We start from the raw sequence: 14,846 nt of genomic DNA on the forward strand, positions 1-14,846 counted from the left end.
GCGCACACACACCAGCGGCCACACACACACACCAATGGTCACACACACCAGTGGCCACACACACCAGCGGCCACACACACCAGCTGCTACACTCACCTCTCCGCATGACGGCAGCTCCGTGGCCGCGCCGCTCAATAAGTGAGAGGAAGGAGGAAGCTGCAACTCCAGAGCAGTGAGGCGAGGCCGCGTGCCAGCTGAGAGGGTTCTGCGTGCCCTCTCTGGCACGCTTGCCATAGGTTCGCCATCACTGTCCTATAGCATCTTTGACTTTTCTTTTGCCTTTGACATACCCCCAATCCTTTTTTACTGCTTTTGATCTCCCTTGCAAGCCTCACTTCTTTACTGGCTTTAGTCTTCTAACGCTTGCCCTGCAAACAGCATTATATTCTTCTTTAGATATGCCCCCCTCTTTCCATTTGATATACATCTCTTTTTCCCTTTTTAACAAGTGATTAAGTCCTGTGTTCATCCTTCCTATAGGCTTTAAATGCTTCCAATTCTTCCTTCTTTTCTGGATTGTTGAGATACATTGATCAGAATGTAGCAAAATTTCCCTTCCTTCTTGGACAGTTCTGTCCTTTACAACATACCACCAGGGGACTTTACCTACCCTCTTTCTGAGTCCATTAAAATCTGCCTTTCTGAAATCCAACCTTAACCCTAGCTGGTCTTCTTCCTCTTGTAATCCAAAATTTGAGGATAGCATGATTGCTTCTAAATTCCCGGCCACCTTTACTTCATCAACCATTTCCTCCCTGTTGGTAAGAATTAGGTTCAAGATTGCAGATCCTCTTGTTCTCTCTTCTACCTTTTGAAAGATAAAGTTGTAAGCAAAACAAGATAAGAATTTTCTGGACCCATTACTTTTGCCTAAAGGTACTGTGACACTTAGCGATGCACCAGCGATCCCGACCAGCGATATGACGCGGTCAGGATCACTGGTGCATCGCTAAGTGGTCGTGGTCGCTGCCACACAAGCAGATCTCACCAGCGACATAGCAGCGGTCGGGGGTCGCTACTTACCTGTCAGACGAGGCGATGAAGACGTCCGCCCGCCCGTGTCTACGCGTCGCTTGACGGCGCCACAGGAAGCCCAGCAGGAAGCTGACGACGAGAAACGGTCCAGGACGTTCTTGCACGATCAGCGATAATCAGCGGGGGAGCCAGTCGGAGGTAAGTATCAGACATAGCGATATCGCTAGCAATATCGCTATAACGTCACAAAACTAGTGACGTTATAGCGATATTGCTAGCGATATCGCTTAGTGTGACAGGCCCTTAAGAGAGATTCCCAACAAATATCTGGATAGTTAAAATATCCCATGATCACTGTAATACTTTTGTGAGAACAGAAACATCTAATGTAGATCTGAAGTATGAATCTCTGTGGAGATATGTTTTCCTAATATACAATGCAACCCCTCCTCCGCTCTTGTTAATCCTGTTTCTAATAAATAAGTTGTAGCCTTCAGAGTATTCCAATCATGTGTATCATCCCACCAAGTTTCAGTGATGCCTATGACATCCATCCTATCTCTTTTCCTGTGTTAGCAGCTCCAATTCTCTTTGTTTGCTTCCCGTGCCCTGTGCTTTTGTATAGATACATTTTAGATTGTAGTTGGTTACTCTTGCTCCTCTATTTTCATTCAGAGTTTGTTGTTTTTGATCTTTATTTCCACTTCTAATAGCAGGGTTCTCAAAATGATTAATTAACTGCATATATTTTCCTAGCCATATATTTCCCATCCCATATTGCTCTAGTTTAAAGCTCTCGTGATGAGTGTAGCAAGGTGTTGACCAAATATGTGTTTTCTTGTTTTCGAAAGATGCATCTATATCAAGTAGTCTGTAACGGCCTGCGTGATGGAACCACTGTTCCATGGTTCTAGGAAAGCTTGGAGGGGCGTAACTAGATGCCTCACCAAGTCCTACCTATTATACACGGCGGCTTACGACACCATGACCTTTGGAGAGATGAAGGAGATGGAACCAGGTGCTACACCAGGACAGACCTTGGGTCGATGGCAGCTGACCCCCTAAGGTACTGGAGGCAGGGATGGCGGACTGGGCAAGTCCAGACAGGCACGGCTGATACAGTAGCTGGAACAGATGACGCACAGGCTGGTACTGGCGGACACAACAGATATCCTGGTAGGCGAGTTCTGAAGGGCTCAAATGATGGACAGGCAGGTAGGTGGGCATGGCTGATAGAGAGGCAGGCGGGCACAGCTGATAGCCATTCAGGCGGGTGTAAGGGGTGTACTGGGACCGCGTGATGCTCCATTCCCTTTCCTCATGTTATTATTGTTCATATATAATGTATCTGATGCTGCTATGTACATAAATATATATATTGTGTAGATAGGAAAAGTTCAGTTATAGGATTAGCTGCTAGAGGGGGGCACAGTAGGATAGGAATAGGAATTTAGTATAATAAATAGTTATCTTAGGAGGGGCCTACTGTGGGTAAGACAGGAGCATTTCCTGAACATAGTAAGGCCAGGGAGCCCAGGCAGCTCAGCAGGGCCTTAGAGCCCGAGCTACACAGTGGACCCCGTAACATTTGAAGCTAGGAGCCCAGTCATCCAGGGCTTGGGAGCTGAAGGAAACAGCAGCAGTGGAATGCCAGGCAGCACCAAAATGTGGCAGTTTACTATGTGGGCAGATGCCCTTTTGTCTGGGGCGAAACAAACAGGGGAACTACTGAAAGTAGTTAAGCTGGGCAGAAGGAATGATGCGGTATCAGATGAAACTGTACAACCCAGAAGCATTCTAGAAAAAGTAGGGAAAAGCACAGGAATGGACAAGGATGTGTAATTGGGTTGTTCCCTGTGAAGTTGCTGTAACTGAACTGGACATACTGCGAAAAGATTTGAGTAACGTTGCCTGCTACAAGTTGAAACTGGACTCTGTCTCTCTTTATGTGAAGTCCATAGGAGTGATCCCACAGCAGATAAGAGGGGACCCTGATGGCACCAAAGGCATAAAAGAAGGTACGCTGCAAAGGGGACAGTGCATATATGTGGTGGGAGACTGTTATGATTGGGTCACCGAGGAGGATAGCAGGCCCAGGCTAAGCCACAGAAAACCAGAGAGGTTGGTAACTAAGCGGATGCAGACCCCTGATCCTGTCCACACAACTAGCAGTAGCCGTGGAGCGTACCTACGATTATCCTAGATGCCTCGGCACAGCCGGAGAGCTAACTAAGCCTAAAGCAAGAAAGGGGAAATCTAAACTGCCCCGGAGCAGACCACAAAGGAATAGATAGCCCCCAAACATATATTGTTGGTGAGACAAGATGAAAACAAATGCAGGCAGAAAGATAGACTGAGCAAACGATGGGGCCCATACTGACTAGACAGGACAGGAAAGGAAAGACACTGTCTGCAATCACGCAAAAAACCCTGCAAAAAGTCCAACACGTCTGATGCACAAAAACACTGAAGTTGCACGACTTCGCCCCCACTATATCAGCACTCTGGTATATTCTGAAAGCAAAGCAAAAAGAGACCAATATAAAAGGGACAAAACAAACTGGCACATGCAGTAACATATGGGCGGTGATTCAGCACAGCCCCAGCCGGAGCTAGCTGACCCACACAAAGCAGAGATAAACAAAACCAGATCACATGCAAACGGAATAGCAAATGAACCACTTAGCTGAACATGAAGGGAAAGAGCAGGAGACATCAGACCTCAGGAGGCACAGGAAGAAAATCACCAGCAGGGATAGAGGGAGTCAGCGGTCTTAAATCCCAATCAGAAACCCCAGATCTCCAATCGTTTTCCTCATTATCAGGTGGCAAGCCTCTGTCAATCAGACCAGCTCCACTACCTCCAGTAACCACCAGAGGGAGCCCAGAAAGAGAACTCTCAATTTGACCAGCTCCACTATCTTCAGTAATCACCAGAGGGAAGCCAGAGAGAGAATTCACAACAGCAGTCAATGTCAACCATGACTACGGCCCTGGGGTCCCTCAAACAGGTACAGTTGATAGACAGGTAGGTTGACACGGCTGTAGTGCAGGACTGGTGTACAGGATACAAGTACTGAGACCTGAGAACTAGCAAGCGTGTTAGAACATACAAACATAATTGCTTAGGCACCTCCATGCTGGAGGAGGTGCCTTAAATAGTAAAAGTCCTTCAGCTATTGGTTGCAGACATTTTAGGGACATGCATGCAGCCCCTTTAAGAGAAGGGAAGCGAGTGCGCATGTGCCTAAGCACACTGCTTGGGCTTCTCTGTGCAGTGCACGCACCCTGGGTAGCCACTGAGGCGGGAGGAGAAGACAGAATGGGACGGGGGCCACAGTGGTGAGTAAGCCAACATCTCTGCTGGGGGAGAGGGTTAAAAGGCAGAGATGCCGGCGCTACATTACTCCCCCTTTTCGGCCCCCTCTTTTTCAAGCGAGCACGAAATCTCTCTAGGAAGGGAGAGGCATGGATGTTCTCCCTGGGCTCCCCAGACCTCTTCTCAGTGCTGAACCCCTTCCAATCCACAAGGAAAATGTCTTTCCTCTTACTCTCTTGGTGGCCAGAATGTCCTCTACCTCAAAAACATCTTCTGTGCTGACTGCAGCAAGAGTGGTACTAGGGTCCTTGAAAAAAAAGATCTAAGGATGGCATGTGTGAGGAGAGACACATGAAAAGGAATTTGGGGATTCGTAAGTAGGCCAGGAGTTTGTCTGTAGGCAACTGAATTAATTTTGGGGCTGATGCATTGAGGGCCCAGTTTATATGATGGCGAAGGCAGGAAGACCAGGCTGCGGGTACCTGTACCGAGCCGGGTCTGGAACTGTTGAAGCTGCCTCCCATATTGCCTGGGTGAAGAAATGAGGGACCGGACCAATCTCATAATCCGGGTAGGAGGGGTCAGATAAAAGAAAAAGCACGCACGGTGATGGGGGTTTTGGCGTGAACCAGCAGCATGCAGCAGGGTGAGCAGCGCGCACCGTCCCCTGAGCACCGTCGCTGCGACAGGCTGTGTTTGTCGGCTCCCGCCATCATCAGCGGGACCATTGGACAGAGAGGTGCCGTGTGCCCAGTGATTGTAAGAGAGAGAGGTGTCGTGCTCTCAGAGACCGTACGTACCGCGCACGTGTGGGAGAGAGGAAGCCGAGTACCGGACAGACGCTTGCGGCCTTCCCTACCCATTGCTGTATGCCAGACCACGTTTGACTCTGGGAGTGCTGCGGCCTTGTTTGCCTCAGTCACACGGGTTTATAGACTAGGGGCTCAGCAGAAGGAACCGGAGACCAACCGCTGCTGCCAGAAGACGGGCCATGGTTTAAAGGACCCCATCTGTGGACATCTTCCCGGCCGTTGCCAGTGCTACAACCCTGCGGGATCATCTGCAGAGGAGGAAAATAAAGGACATGATAAGTTTGACAATTGGACTGCTGCTCATGGGCGGACATACCACCGGTTCAACCTGTGCGTGTCACGTGCACCTGTCCTGTGTAGCACGACCCGCAGGTTGGTAACTGAAACAACAAAACTGTCACGTGTACCAGTCCTGTGTGACATGACCCGCAGGTCAGTAATTGAAACAAAAGACAAAAGGGGAACACCAGGGAAGCAGTTACAATGGTAGGCCCTGCAACAGAGAATGGGGACGTGGAGACCTCCTGCACTCCCCTGAGGCAGTGTCCCTGAACACTCCTAACATTCCCTAAATAGGGGCTTCACCTGTCGCCAACCAGGATACCTGAATGCCTCACTAGGGAACTGGATAGTGCGGACACTGGTCCCACCGCTGCACTAATACACACGACGGAAAATACACCAAAAGGGGAAACAACAAAAGACTTATCTTTCTCTGCTGCAGTCACCGGGCAGCAGAGTTCATCACCAGATTAGCTTTCAGCAGTGGCTCGACACCTAAGAGCCAGCTACTACCTTCACCATCTTCAGCAGTGGCTAAACATCTCAGAGCCAGCTGCTAACTTCACCGTGGTTGGAATCCACCAAGGACCTGCTATAACCAACACCAGCTGATACACCATGTGACCTTATATAGCAAAGGAGGAGTGGTCACATCAGCAGGGAAAACAGACATGTAATAACACCTCTGGCCACCGGGGGCAAAAAACCCATATTAATTCCCCAAAGGCCTGAAAGAAAAAAAAAGGTTTAAATGAGGGAATCCAGAATCTGATACAGATCCAAGAATTGAATTTAACAGTGCGGCTGCATCGGGGCCCAGAGCCTCTAGGGGCCCCCTGCAGGGCGGCTAATGTATACCTCCCAACCGTCGCAGGCGGGAGCTTATTTTTCCCGCATTGCACTGAGCCGCCACGCCTCCCCATGCACCGACCCCATCCTCACCCTCACAGAGAAGGCCACCAGTCACCGCAGCCCCTCACTGGTAAATCCCAACAATGACGACGCTGTGATTCTCTGTGTCTGTGCGCACAGGACCTGTGATGAGGTCACAGGACCTGTGATGAGGTCACAGGAGGGGAGGAGTCAGGGGTCTATCCTACGCCCCTGATCATGTGACCCCTGACTCCTCCCCCTCCTGTGACCTCATCACAGGTCCTGTGCGCACAACCCTCGATGTGTGCAAGACTCTGCTGTGCTGGTCATGATGCTGGATGAGGGAAGTTTATGTGTGGGGTCAGGAGGGGATGTAGCAGAGCCGTGTGTGTACAAGGTGTGCGGAGCAGAGCCATGTGTGTACGAGGTGTACGGAGAGGAGCCGTGGGTGTACGGGCAGAGCCGCGCGTGTATGAGGTGCGGAGCAGAGCCGTGTGTGTACGAGGTGTACGGAGCGGAGCCATGTGTGTATGAGGTGTATGGGCGGAGCCGCGTGTGTACGAGGTGTGCGGAGCAGAGCCGTGTGTGTATGAGGTGTACGGAGCAGAGCCGCGTATGTACAGGGTGTATGGAGCAGAGCCGCATGTGTACAGGGTATACGGAGTGGAGTCGTGTGTACGAGGTGTACGGAGCAGAGCCGCGTGTGTACAGGGTGTACGGAACAGAGCCACGTGTGTACAGGGTGTATGGAGCGGAGCCATGTGTACAAGGTGTATGGAGCGGAGCCGCGTGTGTACGAGGTGTATGGAGCGGAGCTGCATGTGTACGAGGTGTATGGAGCGGAGCCGCGTGTGTATGAGGTGTATGGAGCAGAGCTGCGTGTGTACAAGGTATACGGAGCGAAACTGCGTGTGTACGAGGTGTACGGAGCAGAGCCGCGTGTGTACGGAGCGGAGCGACGTGTGTGCGAGGTGTATGGAGCAGAGCCGCGTGTGTGCAAGGTGTATGAAGCAGAGCCATGTGTGTGCAAGGTGTATGAAGCAGAGCCATGTGTACGAGGTGTATGGAGCAGAGCCGCATATGTACGAGGTGTACGGAGCAGAGCCATGTGTACAGAGCAGAGCCGCGCGTGCACGAGGTGTACGGAGCAGAGCTGTGTGTGTACAGAGCAGAGACGCGCGTGTACAAGGTGTACGGAGCAGAGCCACGCGTGTACGAGGTGTACGGAGCAGAGCCACGTGTGTACGAGGTGTACGGAGTGGAGTCACACGTGTACGAGGTGTACGGAGCGAAGCCACGCATGTGCGAGGTGTACTGAGCGGAGCCGCGTGTGTACGAGGTGTACGGAGCAGAGCGTGTACGAGGTGTACGATCGGAGCTGCGCGTGTACGGAGTGGAGTCACGTGTGTACGAGGTGTAGGGAGCGGAGCCACGTGTGTATGACGTGTACAAACTGGAGCCACATGTGTATGAGGTGTTCGGAGCGGAGCCACATGTGTATGAGGTGTACAGAGCGGAGACGCGTGTGTATGAGGTGTACAGAGCGGAGACGCGTGTGTATGAGGTGTACAGTGCGGAGCCATGTGTGTATGAGATGTACAAAGCGGAGCCGCATGTGTATGAGGTGTACAGAGCTGAGCCCTGTGTGTACGGAGCGGAGCCACGTGTGTATGAGGTTACGGCGCAGAGCCACGAGTGTATGAGGTGTACGGCGCAGAACCATGTGTGTACGGAGCGGAGAGGAGTACAGAGCGGAGCCGTGTGTGTATGAGGTGTACTGAATGGAGCCGTGTGTGCGAGGTGTTCGGAGTGGAGCCGTGTGTGTGCGAGGCATACAAAGTAGTGATGGGAAGTCCGGCTCTTTTTGGTGAGCCGGCTCATTTGGCTTCACTAATCATAAAGAGCCGGCTCTTTAAACGACTCTTTTCTTAAATAGAAATCCGTTTTCCACAGTCCTCGTTCTAGGTCTTTGCCTGTAAAGTGAGGGCCTCATTATACACATGTATAAGGATCTAGTGATGCAGTACAGACTGTTATTCAGCATTGCTGCTTCCTCAGATTGTCAGCTCTTGTGAACAGGCCCCTGCTCCTCGGTTGTAGTCTTAACATGTATTGTGGCATTTTTTGTTCATGTGCTTTGTGAATTAGTAAGTGCTGTGATATGTGTTGGTGCACATGATGCATCCTGATCCTGACGCAAATGCAGGTCCGTGAGTGTTAAGTATAGAGATCTAATCTGCATCAGGATGCATCAGGATTGCTACACTTCACAACGCACCGTACCATAACGCTAGTGTGAAGACAGCCCCACTCGTGCAGCCCCTCACCAGGTGCCCCCATGTTATATACATGCTCCCAATACATTTTATTATCATTACCACACTGTAACATAGGGCACAAGCCCTTCTAGTGAGGCAGGAAAGTTCACTGTATGACAGAGCAGCATGCAGACATAGTCTATATTATGTCTGCATACTGGTCCCATACAGCACATCCCTCGCTTCTGAGCATGCTCAGTGCCGCAAAACGGATCCCTGCCCCTGGAAGCACATGGATCCGTGTTGTCCTGGATCCATGCTCCATAGAGCTCCATGTTAGTTCCAGACGTGTAGCCGCGGATCCGTGCGTCTACCTGTGCCTGCGTGTTTTTCAGATGACACAGAACTGCAACAAGTTGCGTTTTTGTGCATCTGATAAAATATGCAGACAGCGATCCGTGGGAAAATGGTGACATCTGGATGCACACACAAGTCCCATCCATCACCACTGAAAGTCAATGGAGACGAAAACGGATCCATGTGCAGCCATTTTCACACGGATTGCAAAATATGCAAGTGTGAAACCAGCTTAACCCTGTATAATGATTGGGGCTGGACCGAGATCTCGCCACAGGATTTGCCTAAAATCACTTTATATTACTTACCCTACCCTTAGGGCTCATACTCACTTGCGAGAAACTCGCGTGATTCTCGTGCGAGTCTCACGCATGGAAACCTGGCACTTCCACCGGCACTTGGACCGGAGGGGGCGGCTGCATAGAAGTACATGTAACCGCATGCTCTGGTCCCAGTGCCGGCGGCAGTGCCAGGTTTTCATGCGTGAGACTCGCACGAGAATCATGCGACTCTCTCGCACTTGAGTATGAGCCCTTAGCAGCAACAACTGACGTCGTCTATCCTCCTCCCTGTAGTGTTGTCCTGAATCCTCCTCAGTCCTGACTTAGGCCAGGTTCACATTGCGTTAATGGCCCTGCGTTCAACAGGATCTGTTACATAGCGGCACTAAAGCTATGTAACGGATGTGTTAACGCACCCTTTGGCCGCAATGTTACTAACACATCCAAAATCGGCATGATGCGTTACTTCATGACGTACCCTTGAACGCTTTCTGCAGCATTTGGGGGTGCGTCATGAAGTAATGCATCATGCCGATTTTGGCATGCGTTTGGATGTGTTAGTAGCATTGCGGCCAATGGGTGCGTTAACACATTCGTTACATAGCGTTAGTGCCACTGTGTAATGGATCCTGTTGAACGCAAGGAAATTAACACAATGTGAACCTGGCCTAATACTATGAGAAGATGATATACCAAACAATGTGCTGTGTTATGAATGAGTCACCGTAGGAGGCAAAAGCAGAAATACAAGCTAAGTCCAGAAAACCAGAGAAGTTGGCAACTATCAGATTGCAGACCCCTGAACCTATCAACACAACTAGCAGTAGCCGTGGGGGGTTCCTACGATGCCCTAGACCCCTCGATCACAGCCGGAGAATTACATAGGCCTAAAGAAAGAAAGGGGAAATCTAAACTGCCCCAGAGCAGACCCCAAAGCAATAGGCAGCCCCCAACATATAATGATGGTGAAGCAAGATGAAAATACTAACACAGACAGAAAGATAGACTGAGCAAAGACGGGGCCCAAAACTACCTAGATAGGAAAGGACAGGAAGGCTGCTGTCTGCAATCTGCCAAAACCCTATCAAAGACATAAGCCAACAAGCTGATATGAAAAAGGCCCTGAAGCAGCTAGGCTTCAAAAACTAAATCAGCACTCAGCAGGGAATGGCAGAAATCCAGAAAAACAAAGCAAAACAAAGTCAAAGCACCAAAGCAAAAGGCCGAGCAGCAAACTTAGCTTTAGAGGAGCAGGAATTCAGACTGGTCTCCAAGGATCCCACAGAGAAATCACCCGCAGGGCAGAATGGCGTCGGCAGCCTTATATCCAGTCAGTAACTCCACTCAGCCAGTCATCATCATCAGCCTCAGGTGTTTGATAATCAGGCTCACTACCTTTCTTTACCAGAAGAGGGCGATCCTCGGGCCTCAGTAATGAAGGGGAAAATGAACTCACAACACTACCTCCCCCTTGAGGAGGGGTCACCGAACCCTCAACTACGCCACCAGGGCGATCAGGGTGAGCCCGATGAAAGGCACGCACCAATCTTTTGGCATGAATATCAGAGGCAGAGACCCAGGAATTATCCTCCTGACCATAACCCTTCCACTTAACCAAATACTGGAGTCTCCGTCTAGCCAGACGGGAATCCAGTACTTTCTCTACCTCATATTCCATGTTACCTTCAACCAATACAGGGTCTGGAGGTGCCACCCCCGGAACAACAGGTTCAACAAACCTTTTCAACAAAGATTTATGGAACACATTATGGATTTTAAATGTGACAGGAAGAGCCAAATGAAAAGAGACCGGATTAATAATCTCCACAATCTTGTAAGGTCCAATAAATCTAGGCTTAAACTTAGGAGAAGCCACCTTCATAGCAATATTTTTTGATGATAACCACACCATATCACCAACCTTAAACTGGGGACCAATGGTCCTATGTCGGTTGGAAAACCGCTGGGCCTTTTCCTGGGAGAGAGATAACTTATCCACCACTTGGTCCCAGATCTGGTGCATTCTCTCCACCACAGTGTCAACACCTGGGCAGGCAGAGGGCTCCACCTGCCCTGAAGAAAATCGAGGATGAAACCCAAAGTTACAAAAAAAAGGTGACATCAAAGTGGCAGAACTAGCTCTATTATTTAAAGCAAATTCGGCCAAGGGCAAAAATGAAACCCAATCATCCTGATCAGCAGAAATAAAACATCTCAAATATGACTCCAAGGTCTGGTTTGTTCTCTCTGTCTGCCCATTGGTCTGAGGGTGAAAAGCAGAGGAGAAGGACAACTGAATTCCCAGCCTGGAACAGAAAGTTCTCCAAAATCTAGACACAAACTGGACTCCTCTGTCAGATACAATGTTCTCAGGAATCCCGTGCAAACGAACCACCTGTTGTAAAAACAGGGGCACCAACTCAGAGGAAGACGGCAACTTAGGGAGTGGTACAAGATAAACCATCTTAGAGAACCTATCACAAATCACCCAAATAACAATCATCCTCTGAGAGACAGGCATATCAGAGATGAAATCCATTGAAATATGGGTCCATGGCCTCTTGGGGACAGGCAAAGGCATCAACAACCCACTAGAGCGAGAACACGATTTAGACCGGGAGCACGTCCCACAGGACTGCACAAAATTCCTGACATCACGAGACAAGGAGGGCCACCAAAAAAACCGACTCACCAGATCTCTAGTACCAAAAATACCTGGATGACCAGCCAAAGCAGAGCCATGAACTTCAGACATCACTCTCTTCTTCCACTGGTCAGGAACATACAACTTTCCACTGGGACAACGCTCAGGTTTGTCCTCCTGGAACTCTTCCAGAGCACGTCTCAAATCGGGCGAGATGGCAGAAAGAACTACCCCTTCGCCTAAGATGGTAGCAGGCTTGGTCACCACAGGAGAATCAGCAAAGAAGTTCCTAGAGAGGGCGTCTGCCTTGACATTCTTTGTTCCAGGAAGAAAAGAAACCACAAAATCAAAACGTGTTAAAAACAAGGCCCACCTAGCCTGTCTAGGGTTCAAGCGCTTAGCCGACTCTAGGTAAATCAAATTCTTGTGGTCAGTGAGGACCACGACTTGATGCTTAGCTCCCTCCAACCAATGTCTCCACTCCTCAAATGCCCATTTCATGGCCAACAGTTCCCTATTCCCCACATCATAGTTACATTCAGATGGAGAGAACTTTCGGGAAAAGAAAGCACAGGGATTCATTTTAGATGTTACCGGATCCTTTTGGGACAAAACAGCTCCTGCACCAATCTCAGAAGCATCCACCTCTACCTGGAATGGAAGTGAGACATCAGGTTGCCGCAAAACCGGGGCGGAGGTGAATCTTCGCTTCAGCTCCTGAAAGGAAGAAACAGCCTCCGGAGACCAATTTAACACATCAGCACCCTTTTTAGTCAAATCAGTCAATGGCTTGGCAATACTAGAAAATTTTGCTATACATTTCCGATAAAAATTAGCAAAACCCAAAAACTTCTGGACGGCATTCAAAGAAGTGGGCTGAACCCAATCGTGAATGGCCTGTACCTTGGCCGGGTCCATTTCAATAGTTGATGGGGACAAAATAAATCCCAAAAAAGAAATCCTCTGTACTCCAAAAAGGCATTTAGATCCTTTGACATACAGGGAATTCTCCCTCAAGATCCGGAACACAGTCTGAATATGTTCCACATGAGAATCCCAATCCTTGGAGAAGATCAAAATATCATCCAGATAGATAATCAAAAATTTATCGACAAAATCTCGGAAAATATCGTTCATGAAGCACTGGAAGACAGAAGGGGCATTAGTGAGCCCAAAAGGCATCACCAGGTACTCAAAATGTCCCTCCGGAGTATTAAACGCCGTCTTCCATTCATCCCCATGCTTAATGCGGATAAGATTATACGCCCCCCTGAGGTCAAGCTTGGTAAACCAGCAAGCACCTTTAACTCTGGAGAATAGATCAGAAATCAGGGGTAACGGATACTGATATTTAACAGTAATTTTGTTGAGGGCACGATAATCAATACAAGGTCTTAATGATCCATCCTTTTTGGCTACACAAAAAAAACCGGCACCTAAGGGTGACGAGGATGGTCTAATATGACCCTTCTCCAACGCCTCCTTAATATAGGATCGCATAGCCTCGTGCTCGGGTACAGATAAATTGAAGAGCCGACCCTTGGGAAATTTACACCCCGGGCTCGGTTCAATTGCACAGTCATAACTCCTATGAGGAGGCAGAGACGCAGACTCATTCTCACTAAATACATCATAAAAGTCCGCCAAATAATCAGGAACATCATGCGACTGAGGAGAGGTGGAAAACACCGGAGCCTCACTAAAGGCACACCGACAACCCCAACTCACCACAGACACAGATTTCCAATCCAAAACTGGATTATGAATCTGTAACCAGGGAAACCCCAGAACAATAGTATCATGCAGATTATGCAACACCAAAAATCTGTAATTTTCTTGATGGTCTGGGGCGACCCGCATTACCACCTGGGTCCAAAACTGAGGTTTATTTTTAGCCAAAGGAGTAGCATCAATCCCCCTCAAAGGGATAGGCGTCTGCAGAGGTGTCATCGGAAATCCACAACGTTTAGCAAAATCCAAGTCCATTAGGTTTAGGGCTGCTCCTGAATCCACAAAAGCCTTGGCGGAAAATGTGGACAGGGAGCAGATCAGAGTAATAGCCAGATGAAACTTAGGTAGAACACCCCCAACAGAAAACGTGTGTGCAAAGCGTTTCTCTCGTTTAGGACAGACAGAAATAATATGCGAGGCATCTCCACAGAAAAAACACAACTTATTACGCCTTCTGAACTCCTGACGCTGCTCTCTGGAAAAAACTCTATCACATTGCATAGGTTCAGACATTTGTTCAACAGGTGGCAACACCTCTCGTGCAGCTTTGCGTTCGCGCAAACGCCGATCAACCTGAATGGCTAATGACATAGAATCGTCAAGACCAGAGGGAACAGGAAATCCCACCATAGTATCTTTTACGGCTTCTGACAACCCCTTCTGAAAGAGAGCAGCCAAGGCATTATCATTCCAGGTAGTAAGTACTGCCCACTTTCGGAATTTTTGACAGTACAATTCTGCAGAATCACGACCCTGGCTCAATGCCAGCAGGGTCTTTTCAGCCTGATCAATGGCATTAGGTTCGTCATACAACAACCCCAAAGCTTGAAAGAATGCGTTCACATTAGTCAGAATAGGATCATCTGGTTTCAAAGAAAACGCCCAATCCTGGGGATCGCCACGCAGCAAGGAGATGACAATTTTAACCTGCTGCGCGGAGCTCCCTGACGAGTTAGGCCTGTTTCACACTTCCGTTTTTGTGTCCGCCAAACGGATCCGTTTCCGTTTTTTTGACGGAAACTGATGCAAACGGATCCGTTTTTTTAAAAACGGATCCGTTTTTTTGACGGATCCGCGGTAACCGTAATGGAAGTCTATGGGACAAAAAAACGGATCCTGCAAAAAATGGCGGATCCGTTTTTTTACGGAAAACAACGGATTTTGACGGATTTGAAAAAACGGAAGTGTGAAACAGGCCTTAGGCTTCAAGGCAAAAAATAATTTACAATTATTTTTGAAATTCAAAAATTTAGACCGTTCCCCAAAAAATACATCAGGTGTAGGAATCTTTGGTTCAGCAGCATGTGAATGAGC

Source organism: Dendrobates tinctorius, unplaced genomic scaffold, assembly GCF_039654945.1.
Source record: "Dendrobates tinctorius isolate UK_male_01 unplaced genomic scaffold, ASM3965494v1 ptg000223l, whole genome shotgun sequence".
Classification (NCBI taxonomy): domain Eukaryota; kingdom Metazoa; phylum Chordata; class Amphibia; order Anura; family Dendrobatidae; genus Dendrobates; species Dendrobates tinctorius.